The sequence below is a fragment of the Asparagus officinalis genome, chromosome 1 (assembly GCF_001876935.1).
Source record: "Asparagus officinalis chromosome 1, Aspof.V1, whole genome shotgun sequence".
NCBI lineage: Eukaryota > Viridiplantae > Streptophyta > Magnoliopsida > Asparagales > Asparagaceae > Asparagus > Asparagus officinalis.
Window position 1 is genome coordinate 12,376,350 of NC_033794.1, and position 5,928 is coordinate 12,382,277.

A 5,928-nucleotide genomic window follows, 5' to 3' on the forward strand; every position below is an offset into this window, starting at 1 on the left:
ATAGACACACAATTGCTTTTATTTTTACTTTTAATATAGTTAAAAAGTTTATTAGGGGAATATATTCACACTTGGGTCAATACTATAAGGGGTCTAATTGCAACAAGCAGAACTACCGATTGTCTATTTGCGACAAATAGAACTACGTGGAGTCTCTTTGCAATTGAGTGGTACTACTCCAAGTTAAAAATGGAGGTAAACCTTTATGATATGGACAAATTTTCAAACTAGACCAATTTAGAAACTTATTTTTAAAAAAACGACCCATTTTGAAAATAATTGCAACTAAAACTAGGTCGAAAATGGCGAAAAAATATAAAAAACTTCAAAGAATTTTAAATCCCGTGAAGTTTAAGCCCCCATTAGTGTGCTGATTATGGAAGCCAAATCAAATCCCGTGAAGCTTAAACTTCACGAGATTTCAAATGAAATCCCGTGAAGTTTCAGGCCACTCTCCAGAGAGCGTTCGCTCTCTGGCAAGTCAGCCTGCAAGGCTGCAACTCCACGGGATTTGAAATCCCGTGGAGTTGCGGCAGGGCCTATTTAAGCCCAACATGATCATTTCACGTTTCCCTGACCATCTCTCTCTTTCTCTCTCTCTCTCTCTCTCTCTCTCTCTCTCTGCTCCTTCACCACCAAACCCTGGATCCATATATCGCGGCCCCCGTCACCACTGTCGCATCGTCCACCGGCCTTCGTCGATCCTGTCGTCACCGTCGGAGTTCACCGGAGATCGTTGAATATCAAAGTTAGGGCATTGACAAATTTTTGGTAAAACCTTTACAATTTTTTATTTTTTCTCCTAAATTTTTACATATTCTCACTATTTCATGCTATAACTTGTTTAAATTTAGATTTTAAAATAATTTTTAAATATTTATGAATTTTGTGAAGAAAAAATAAAGAATTTTGTATATGAAGTTAGAGGGGAAATTATGGAAAATTGTAAAAGTTAATATATTATTTTTCAAATTTTAAAAGTGAATATTGTTTTAATTATTTAAATTAGGCAATCTTAAAAATATAAAGGTTTGACATTTGATTAAAATTTGGATGTCTAAAATCAATATAAGAGGATTTAATGATTTAATGGTAAATAGTATTTTTTGTGTTTTTGTGTAATATTGATATTGGAATTTTTTTACTCTTCAGAGGTAACGATGAATGATCGAATCGTAATTCTTTCTTCATATGATGGGAAGATTAAATATCTCGAGAATAATATGCCCGTATATGAAGGATGTATGACCAAGCTATTGTTTATATCATAATCATGTGATTTCGATGAATTGGTTAATGACTTACACAAACTTACATTAACCAATCCACATGAGTATCATGTTAACGTGATTCAAAATTATCCTGTTACGAGGAACAAAACAAGCGGCTTTCAAATCTCAATTGACTACGATATGAGTCTTATTGGAATATTGTATGACGAGAAGCGTGCGGTGGAATTATTTATTGAAAAGCATCATAGAAAGTTGGGCAAATTGGCGATTCACGATGGAGTATACTCTCGCATGTTGGAGGACCTTGAAGTGTACTCCGCCGGCTTTTTATCTCTATAACATGATATGGGATGGACACAATCACAATACATGAGCGGTCCTTCGCTTGTGGGCACTTCAAATGCCTTCGATGATACTGCTCCCCAACAAGATATAATGTCTTCCATAGAAGTGACAATAGAAGATGATAATACAAGTGTTGAATCCAAGGATGATAACAAAGAGGATGACTTACAAATTAATAGCATGACATGTTTGATAGATCGTGACGAAGGGGACAACCAATACATTGGCTGATGTTATTCTAACAATGAGTATGTCGTGTTAGAAGATGCGTCGCCCAATGAACTTCATGGAGAAGAATGGATTAATAACTCCATGATGGAAAATATTCTTATCGACACTAATTTAGATGATGATACACAAGGCGAGGACTTCTCATTCAGAAAGGGAGATCAATTTGAAAGCAAGAAGAAATTGATTCATGCTCTTCGTTTGTGGGCCATCAAAAAAATGTCAAGTTTAGGCAAATGAAAAGCAATGTAACAAGCTAAAATGTACTTTGTTTTTACCATAAAGATGGTGAGGAAGAAGATAGTAGTGGGCACCATGATGGAAATGTAAAATGTCCTTGGAAGCTTAATTCACGCTTAGGGTAAGAGTAGGCGGGCAATTTAAAATAACACACTACAACGGACTTCACACATGTAGCAATCCCCGATTAGAGATGAATCATAAACACGCGTCCGTCTATTTTATATATCGATTGATTATGCATAAACTAAGGGAGGATCTTGATCTAAGGCCAAAGGATATTCGTATTTTAGTACATAAGGCGACCAACTTTGATGTATCATACAACAAGTGTTGGAATGCTCGGAGGAAGGTGATGATAAAAACATTTAGAGATTAGGATAAATCTTATGAGATCTTACCACATTATCTTGAAGGACTAAAAAAAAAATCTGTGGACAATGTATGAAGTCTCATCAGATCCTATTGATGACGGAGATAGACGATTCACATGGGTATTTTGGGCATTTGGGCCTTGCATTGAGGGATTCAGATATTATCGTACTCTTCTTAGCATTAACGGCACCCACTTGTATGGTAAATATAAAGGCGTTTTGCTTGTTGTAACGGGAGTAGATGCAGTTGATGTTTTATTTTCTTTGGCATTTTGCAGTAGTTGATGTTGAAAACACAGAAAATTGGGCATGGTTTTTTGCATGCATTAGATATCATATCCCTAGTGTGTGAACGTGGTCGATTACATTCATATCTGATAGGATGAAAGGAATTTCAATAGTACTCCAACGACATTTTTCGTCATCACATCAACACCGCTATTGCTTGTGACATATTAGGGTCAACTTTAAGAGGAAGCATGGACAAGTGCATATTCAAGATCTTCTTTGACAAGCTGGATGTGCAACGGAGAAATTAGCTTATGAGCAACTATGGGAGAGGATTAAGTCCATTTCACAAGCTGCACATGATTGAATCGAGACTAGTTTGGGTCCGAACAATGTCAATAGGTGGGCCTTATGTGAAGATGTCGGAAAATGGTTTTTTATGATGACCACTAACACTTTTGAGAGTTTCAATTGTGTGCTTATGGGAGCACACGGTATGCCAATACAGTCATTAGTTGCAAAAATATTTTATAAACTTAATAAATTCTTCCTCAGACGACGCACACTTGGAGCAAATATCTCGTCGGAGTTGATGCTAAAAGTTGAAGACATATTAGTGGATCAGATTGTGCAGGCTCGATCATTTCTTGTCGTTAGATACAATTTTAATGAATAGGATGTCGTTTAGGGAATATCACATAGAGAAAATATCTCTTACAAAGTTAATATGCTAGTAGATCAAACTTTTACATGCACTTGCAATATACCACAATTACAATGGCTTCATTGTTCCCATGTTGTAGTGGCTTGTTCGGATCTAAGGAGGGTGCGAGGATTTCATATTATATATTCGCTGTAGATTGGTATTCAACTTATACCTACCAACAAACATACAATTAGCATTTTCGTCCACAATATAATAGTCGGCATTGGACACAATGCGCGGTACGGATATTACCTCCTGTGTATAAAAGATCAGCTAGGTGACCTCATTCCGTACAAATTAGAAATAATATGGATGACGATCGAGAATGAATTAGGAGGAAAAATAAGTGTACTAGGTGTGATCAACCGGGCCACAACAAAAGCAGTTGTCCAACTAGGCTTAGGTGTTGATTATTTGAGGTTTAGTTGTATGGAATATATCGCTTATGGTTTTTATAATATATATCCTTTTATTTTTAATCTTGAATATGTGACAATTGTTATGCATGTTCTATTCCTATTTTGCTTTTCTATGCTGGATGTATTCTTTACTTAACTTTGAATATTAAATACTTATGATTAAGTCATTTAACTAAAAAAAATCTAATGTATTATCTTTTAATCTCAGAGATATCCATTATGGATCCGGGACTGATGCAGCCCGACGTATTATACCTTCAGACAGATCATCGTTCACACAAGATTGGCTTGGGACAGGCAAAAAAGGTTGTATATATTTCTTATTTTTGGCACTAATTTTAATTTTTCTCAATAAATTTTTTTAATTTTGATTGATGTGCAGCTCGTAGCAAAAATCAGGATAGTGGACCATTCCCAGAGTCACTCGGGCTGGGAGATGGAGGATAATCGAGTACTACAGTTGATAGCTCAGGCCGGGTTTTGGGAGTGTTCATCGGTGAGACATATTAGGCTTGACTGGGCCCTTATCAATGCCCTGATTGAGAGGTGGAGACCGGAGACTAACACCTTTCATATGCATATAGGGGAGTGTAACATTACATTACAGGACGTAGCCGTTATAATTGGGCTCTACATTGATTGCCCGGTTATTACGGGCATCGATGACCATAATTGGGCCGAAGTATGTGAGAGGCTTCTTGGGCAGGTTCCCAATTTGAGGAGTGGTACGATGAAGCTATCGTGGCTTCAATCAACATTTATGGAGATATACCAGTTGATGTCATGGATGAGACAATTCAGTATTATGCTTGTGCTTATATATTACACATGATAGGGTGTATGTTATTTTCTGATGCGAGCAAGAATCTTGTACATGCATGATGGCTACCACTACTAGAGGATGTTGATGTATGCGGCACTTTATCATGGGGTAGTGTGGTCTTGACATACATTTATAGAGAACTAGGTAAGGTCTCCTTGATGCAAAATAAAGAATTCAAGGGGTGCATGACATTTCTGCAGGTTTGGTCATGGGAATGCATTCATATTGGACGACTTACATTGCATGTGCACCGCGATCTACAGGGCCAATTTCCTTTAGGATGCAGATATAATTATGCGTAAATTTTATTCATATTGAATTTATTCTTATATATTCTTTATGCCAAATAGGTATAACGTGAGACACTCTAAATACAAAATAGCGACTAGGCATATAGAGTTTTACCGAAATGAGCTTGGTGGTCTCCAACACCAATAGGTAAATATAAAACTCAATTCATTATTTATATTTTAATCTTTCTGTAGATGCTGATAATTTTTTTTAATTTCAGTTTAAGTGGACACCCTATTCTCTGCCAGATCTTGATATGCATACTCTTGCACCTATCTGTAGAGATAGCACTACTTTATGGAGAGCTAAAGTCTCATTGATATGTTGGGAGATTATAGAGATGCATGTCCCAGTTCGTGTGTTACAAAAATTTCTTCTTTCTCAGCATGTGCCGGATCCTGTTGAGCAAATCGATCGTAGGCGACGGATAACTTCGCATCATACGGACTGGGCCATATTCTGTGCGGCCTACATAGACATATGTAATAATAGGTGGAATTTCATACAGAATGAGAGAATTCCAGTTGATGGTTATATTACGTATATGCGTTGGTATTGGAATATCACACGCAGATGGATAGGACGCAACCCACAGCCAACAGCTAGATGTGTACCACACCCACCGATAGATAGTTACATCACTATGCCATGATCGAGAGGGATTGTGTAAGTTTTTAAACTAAACTAAAACGATAATTCTTTTTTGTCAAGATATTATTTGCTAAGTTGTGTATATATTGATTAACTCGTAGATGAATGCTTTTGATGAGATTGAGGCTGATATAAATGAGCATATTAATGTTATTTAGGATCCAACAGTGTTAGGGATCTTCAATAGGATTAGACAAAGAAGAGCAAATATGTTCAATAAAAATCATGTCAACAAGTTTGAACGACGTGAGGACATGTCACGTCATTTTGGTCAAGTGTACACGCGAAGACGTAGGATAGGTCATAGAATGACACGTGTCGATGAAGCCGACACTTCTCATAGCACGACACATGCTGATGGAGCCGACACTTCTCAGCCTAATATACAACT